We start from the raw sequence: 8316 nt of genomic DNA, 5'->3' as shown, positions 1-8316 counted from the left end.
TGAGAAAGAAAATTGATTTCTCTGCTTTGGAAAATAAAGGCCTCGCTCGATCCGGCATATTCTACCGATCGAGCGAGCTACTCTGCTTCAAAATGCTGCAGACTTCATTTGCTGATAAAAACAACCATTCCAACTATGAAACATGGTATATCAAATCTCAAACATCCATATACTCTTTCAACATAATTCTATATATTTACATGCGTTCAAACTAATATCAAGTGGTCTAGAATACATGAATTCTCAAGTAAAAATCTATACTTGACATAAACAACCTATATAAAGGTTCTTGCTCTCTAACATGTATAAGTAATACAAGTACAAGTCTTTCTGCTAAACTCGAGTCCTCACTTGCTAAAACTCTTCTTGATGCTATCCAAGCCAACTCTAGCTTGATCATGCCCCCAACCTGAAGCAATACACACATACAAACAAAGCAATAGCCGGATAGCTCCGGTGAGAATAAATCTCAGTATAAATAGCATGCATATACATCATTTAAGCATATAAACTAATTCACATCTTGAATACCATATAATAACATAACATGCTAGCATTTATAAACGCATAATCTAAACCATAGAAGTCTCTAGGTTAATGCATAAATGCAATGCATGTGCCAAAGGATAGGCTAGCAAATCTGATATCAATAAAGCTTGGTTCTTTGGGATCCCGAGGAATAAAATAGCTCTCAAACTACCGACACGCCCATTCGAGGCAGCATCAAGTATTTTACTCTTCTGACTTTGGTGCAACTATAGTGAGTCTTCTGGCTCTGAACATAAATCCATATTCTGTGCCATGAGTCAAGCTGACTCTGGAAATAAATCTACATTCCATGCCACTCACTACAGCTCTCCAAACGTCATATGCACTCTAGGCGATGGCTGCCCTCTGTGCTAATTTAGGCTGGAGTTCAAGATGAATGCAACATAAGCTGTATGCATTAAAAGCTATAAAACACCTTGAACACTTGCTCAATAAACCAACTAAGCAAAACAAAGCAGCTAATCACATAAAGATAGCAATAAATCTGCAAGCATCTCATAAAACATGTAAAACATGTTCAATACAGCAAATAATACAAATCAGCTTACACAGGTAAACATTTACATAAATGTTCTGGGAAATTCAAGAAAATAGCTATCCTGAATAATCTATCCCATTTATGTAAACGTAAACCATAACATATATAAAAACAGGCAAGTATGTGATTTTAGGCAACACGATAAGAAAAATAATCTCGAGTTATTCTGCCCATCTTATTAATGTCTATTCATACCTGCATTTCTGATTCAAATAGCTGACACTCTGTCAATTCTTGATCAACTACAAGCTGTCCAAATCTGACATCAAATTCTGCTTATTTCAATCAGTGCTACTTGAAGGTATTCTTGATTCAACTTCAAACACTTCAAGTCATTCGAACTCGAACTCGTCAATTCAACTTCGATAATCTTCAAGTCAAATCTGAAATAATGTATAACATATCTAAACATCAATTTCCAATCTGAATCAATGTTTCTTTAAAGCTGATACATTTCAAATCTGACTAATACAATCGGAATTCAAACCGACGTCGCAACTATTCGACTTCGATAATTCTTCCGATTCAAATATCATTCTAAACTCAATTGCATATTCAATTCATCCACTAAACACTTGAGGATGAGCTTTAGACATTGATAATACATATCAATTCAAAATCTTGAAACGGCGGCGTAACGATATGATTTCGGTCTATCCAAAATCTTAAACATCATTTAGACAATCATATCAATCACATATCATCACCACTTCTAGCAGCAAATAACGTGAACATCATCCCCTAAAAATCAGAATTGCTATAATTCTTTCAATATTCCAAAACATGTCCAAACGACGATCTTTTATCGATCCGTCTTAGATATACTATCGTCGTATATTCTAGAACATGTTTATACAATCAAATCTTAATTCTAACAACAACATAAAATTCAAACATGGTATAACTTCATAAAACTTACGTCAAAACGTATCACTCGGAGTTGTGATCGCAAATATACGATCAATCGAAAATTCTACCGGGCGGATTGAATTTAATCGGGACTCGAAAAGGAAAAAATGGTTGAAACCCCTTTTCTTTTCTCCCTCTCGACCACCTCTGGAATTTTTGGATACAATCTGATCAACTTACACGTTTTTAAGTGGCAAGTTGCATGATTATTGCATTTTGGTCCCTGCACTTTGGCCTAATTGCAATTCAGTCCCTGAACAAGCGATTTAATTCAATTTCAATCCTAAATAATTTAAGAATATTAGAATTCAAGTCTAAACTCTAAATATTCTCAAATTAAATATTCTTGGATTAAAATTAAATCATTTCGGACATTATTGCACTTTAGTCCCTGAATTGCTCAATATTTGCAAATTGGCCCTTTCTCGGATTTTATCCTCAAAATTCATTCTTGATATTTATCATCTTGGAATTCACATCTTAAATTCCATAAATATCAATTGCAAATATTTTTAATCTTTTAATTTAAGAATTCCGGATAATAAACTTCTTAAAATCCGAAAATCCTCAAATTAAATATTTCTGACCCGAAATTGCAATTCCACATTTCTTAACTTCTTCAAATAAATATTTTCTCATATCCGGAATGTAAATCTTAAATCCCGTCATTAAGAACTTAATATTTACGGGCCTTACATTTCCTCCCCTCTAAGGAATGATTTCGTCCTCGAAATCGCATCGATCTTACTGCTGATTCTTGTAGGCTGTGTAGCTGACTGAAGTAATACTAACTTCAATTCTCTGAGCTATCGATATCTATTCTGATATCTTCTCTTCTATCATAGCTTAATCTTCTTTCTGATTGTTTCTGCAATCATATCTATTCGCATTCACATATAATCACTGAGTCAACTTATATCTAAGTTGCTCTTTCTTGTGATCTAACTCTGCATCAATTACTTTGTCTTGCTTACAATCTTATCAACTTTTGTTGCATCTGAATTGAATACACATACATGTTCTAGCTGATATTCTTCAGCCAATGCATATGGATAACAATTCATCTATCTGATACTTCATGTTTGAGTATTAATCAATAAGCTATATCAAATACTCATAGAAATCAATTCTGAAATTTCTTTCTAAATCTACTGATGCTCGATAAACAATTTCTGAATTGATCATTCTGCTCAGGCTTCAAATCTCTATATCTGTTGCCCATTTTCTAGCTCAGTCACTGCTGTTCTATTTCTGTTCAAAACAATCTTCACATTCTCTATCATTTCTTGACTCATAGCTGGTCAAATAGCTGATAGTTCTGAAAGATCATTTCTATATAAAGACATTTCTGTGTTTCTGATCAATCAATCATCAAAATACTGTCTTTATAGCTATTCAAGAGCTCTTACAGGAATCATAGTAATCAAGTGGCAAATAATCAATCAATTAGTACCGAATCTAGTACTCTAGTTTTGAGCATATCCTCGGAAATCTGGATAATCACATCTGATAGTCCACTAATCAGAGGATGGTATACTGAAATCTCATACAACCCAACACTCAGAACATCTGACAATCACTGCCACAATCTAGAAAACCAATCTAAAGTCTCTATCTGGACAATATATTTCACTCATTCCTGTAATCTGTTCATCTTGCTAAATGCATAACCATTATCTTTTATGGTTGTATCATATCTAATACACCATATTCTTGAATCTGTCGAAATCGACTACAATCTAAATTTGCACAATCATGACGATTCAAGTAGATTTGAACTAAAGTTGTTCGTAAAGTTGATCTTCTTTCAACTTTTATGTAACTAATCTGTTACATAACTCACTTGAGTTCTTATTTTCTGCTTCTTTTACTGGAATTCTAATATTGGTAACGTCAATTCTGTCGTATCTGCTTTCATTTCTTTCACTAGTACTTATTTCCAAGTAATACTACATGTAAATCATACATGTTTAGACAACTAAATGGATATTCATCTGTTGTCATATGCCTCTTTCAGAATCTGATATTCCATATCTAGAATATTTGGCATAATTCAACAATTAGTCACTGCAAAATTCATCTGTTCTGCTCTGCTGTCTTATCTCTTATCTTAATCTTGCATTCTCAATCAATAGTCTATTGCTTGATCTAAAATCAATGTTGCTTTTATCTTTTCAAACCAATCAAATTTAGCTTGGATCGCAACAATTCTGATCTTTTAAATATCTGTCAAGCACAAACTTACAACAAATACAGATATGTACCCAATAAATCCATCAATTAGCTAAAACCCATAAATCTTGTTGATGGTCTGAATCTGAATTTCTATCAGTTACGAGCCAAATACTTCAAAATATACTGAATAAACACATCAAATCATCAAGAATTCTCAAATTTCCAAACAAAGGAACTCGCTCAAGGAAATGTCAGTCAAAATCAAATATTCTGAATGACAGCGAGTGAATCAAAGTAGACTCTAGCAAAGAAATAAGAGTCAATCAATATCAATCGAGGTAAAAGAATACAACCTCTGCATCGATATCAAGAAATTCAAGAATCATGATTTCTATGATGTAATAGCTTCAGCAAAATTAAAGATCTAACTGTAACTGATTTTTCTGATTCTCTAATGATATGAGTTCATTTATTAATTCTGAGCTGACAATAGTCGAATATAATCTTTTCGACATAACTTATCGTCATAGAATCATTTCGGTACTACATAATTCTTTTCTACTCAATCTGCTAGCTGTTTCTGAAGTTCTTCAGATCAAGTAATGCTATTCTATACAAGTTGTCATAATACTTTCGTACTAGGCACCACTCTAAAAAGAATTGCATTTATGTCATAGAAAAGTCGAAATAGGCTTGAACTATTTCTGTACATTCTAACCACTGACATAGCTGTCAATTCTAGGTTAATGCTGTACTAGTTCAGTATATCGACTAGACTTCTACTGACATTCTTCTACAGTCAACATGATCTAATCAGTACCGAAATAACAAAATATTATGTCTGAAACTCATATCATACATTTCTATACATTTCTATTGCTTTAACATTGCACAAATTTCTAGCTTAATATCCCATATCTGATATCAGTACATTCAATCTTATTTCCTCAATTCTGTATTCCATCGTCTATAACTAATCTTGCACATGCATCCATCTACTTAAAGACAAAATCTCAGCAAATACAATAAATAAAGGCTCATCAGATACAGATTATAGCATAACTAATCATTGATCTATGAATGTATGCTATATAATCAATATACAAGTGGTTAACTAGAATTAACTCACTTACCTGTAAGATTCTTATCTGATACAACTTGAGCCGCATTTTCTGTACTTGTTTATTGCCTAAGCAATTATCTGTCATTCAACTGTTCTCTTGATCTGTTTCAGCTAGGGGACTTATGCTTATAGTTATTCATTTGCTGACGTTGAGATTGAATCAATCTTTGCTGATGTTGCCACTATTTCTTGTTGTTCTTGCTGCATAGCTATACTGCTATGGAATATCTGGTGATGATCATAATTGTGAGGCGTGAATAAGAATTCAACTCTGCCTCATACTACCGGTTCATGATTTTGTTTTTTTTTCTGGCTTGAAATCAACTTGTACTTCTATTCTGCAAAGTCTACTGTTCTATCTTTTGTAGCATATATGGAAATAAACAATTCTGTTTACTTACCTGCCAAACAATTGCAATACTTTTTCTGGCTTCACCAACTTCTAGCTAAGTCCTGAAGTTGATATAAAATCAAGCTGATTCTATGTTCATCTGAATATGCTTCTCTTGAACAGCTGATCCAGCTCGTCAATTCAACCCCTTTCTAGACATAGCCTATGGTGTATCTTTCTGGTTGGTGATCAATAGCTTTGGAGTTGTTCAACTGACATACTCCTCAGTGTACTGAATTCAAATACTTACCTCAACACTGTTCTGTGCTATCTGCTATTCTGTTCTATCTGAGGTTCTTATGCTATCTGCACAACCTGTCTGATTTGATAACAGAAGCAATATATATGGCAGGGATTATAAAATACAATTACAGTATAACATACATATAATCTCATGCTTCTGACTAGAACACATACTTGCAAAATATCATGCATTTCAAATAATACATGCTTGCAACGAATTCATTTATGCTAATGAATTCAAGAAAGCAGGCATACATATCAGCATATAAGCATGTAATTTTTATCTCAATAAAGCAAGTAGTGTTCAATCAAATAATCATAGTCGCATACAAAGAAGCAGAAGCAAGTAAAGCATAATCATGCAATACGATAAATGCATGCGACTCAATCTACCCCGCTCAACTTATATCTTAGTCCAAGACTTTACGCTCTGATACCACCTGTTGTGGGGACCTCGGGTTGCTAATCTCATCTTAGGGCAATAAACGATTAAGAAGCAATTAATCATAGCCTAAAAGAATATTCAAACCAAGAGCTAAAAAAAAAAAAAAAAATTTAAAACACAGTGTCTCACTCGATCGGTGAAACTTGCCCGATCGAGCGAGCGCAACATAAAAACTCTCGGCCTGCAACATTTTTGGTCTCGCTCGATCGGTGAACTTTTACCGATCGAGCGAGAAAGAAAATTGATTTCTCTGCTTTGGAAAATAAAGGCCTCGCTCGATCCGGCATATTCTACCGATCGAGCGAGCTACTCTGCTTCAGAATGCTGCAGACTTCATTTGCTGATAAAAACAACCATTCCAACTATGAAACATGGTATATCAAATCTCAAACATCCATATACTCTTTCAACATAATTCTATATATTTACATGCGTTCAAACTAATATCAAGTGGTCTAGAATACATGAATTCTCAAGTAAAAATCTATACTTGACATAAACAACCTATATAAAGGTTCTTGCTCTCTAACATGTATAAGTAATACAAGTACAAGTCTTTCTGCTAAACCCGAGTCCTCACTTTCTAAAACTCTTCTTGATGCTATCCAAGCCAACTCTAGCTTGATCATACCCCCAACCTGATGCAATGCATACATACAAACAAAGCAACAGCCGGATAGCTCCGGTGAGAATAAATCTCAGTATAAATAGCATGCATATACATCATTTAAGCATATAAACTAATTCACATCTTGAATACCATATAATAACATAACATGCTAGCATTTATAAACGCATAATCTAAACTATAGAAGTCTCTAGGTTAATGCATAAATGCAATGCATGTGCCAAAGGATAGGCTAGCAAAGCTGATATCAATAAAGCTTGGTTCTTTGGGATCCCGAGGAATAAAATAGCTCTCAAACTACCGACACGCCCATTCGAGGCAGCATCAAGTATTTTACTCTTCTGACTTTGGTGCAACTATAGTGAGTCTTCTGGCTCTGAACATAAATCCATATTCTGTGACATGAGTCAAGCTGACTCTGGAAATAAATCTATATTCCATGCCACTCACTACAGCTCTCCAAACGTCATATGCACTCTAGGCGATGGCTGCCCTCTGTGCTAATTTAGGCTGGAGTTCAAGATGAATGCAACATAAGCTGTATGCATTAAAAGTTATAAAACACCTTGAACACTTGCTCAATAAACCAACTAAGCAAAACAAAGCAGCTAATCACATAAAGATAGCAATAAATCTGCAAGCATCTCATAAAACATGTAAAACATGTTCAATACAGCAAATAATACAAATCAGCTTACACAGGTAAACATTTACATAAATGTTCTGGGAAATTCAAGAAAATAGCTATCCTGAATAATCTATCCCATTTATGTAAACGTAAACCATAACATATATAAAAACAGGCAAGTATGTGATTTTAGGCAACTCGATAAGCAAAACAATCTCGAGTTATTCTGCCCATCTTATTAATGTCTATTCATACCTGCATTTCTGATTCAAATAGCTGACACTCTGTCAATTCTTGATCAACTACAAGTTGTCCAAATCTGACATCAAATTCTGCTTATTTCAATCAGTGCTACTTGAAGGTATTCTTGATTCAACTTCAAACACTTCAAGTCATTCGAACTCGAACTCGTCAATTCAACTTCGATAATCTTCAAGTCAAATCTGAAATAATGTATTACATATCTAAACATCAATTTCCAATCTGAATCAATGTTTCTTTAAAGCTGATACATTTCAAATCTGACTAATACAATCGGAATTCAAACCGACGTCGCAACTATTCGACTTCGATAATTCTTCCGATTCAAATATCATTCTAAACTCAATTGCATATTCAATTCATCCACTAAACACTTGAGGATGAGCTTTAGACATTGATAATACATATCAATTCAAAATCTTGAAC

This window comes from Henckelia pumila, chromosome 1 (assembly GCF_033568475.1).
Source record: "Henckelia pumila isolate YLH828 chromosome 1, ASM3356847v2, whole genome shotgun sequence".
Taxonomy (NCBI): Eukaryota; Viridiplantae; Streptophyta; class Magnoliopsida; order Lamiales; family Gesneriaceae; genus Henckelia; species Henckelia pumila.
This window is presented reverse-complemented; position numbering follows the sequence as displayed.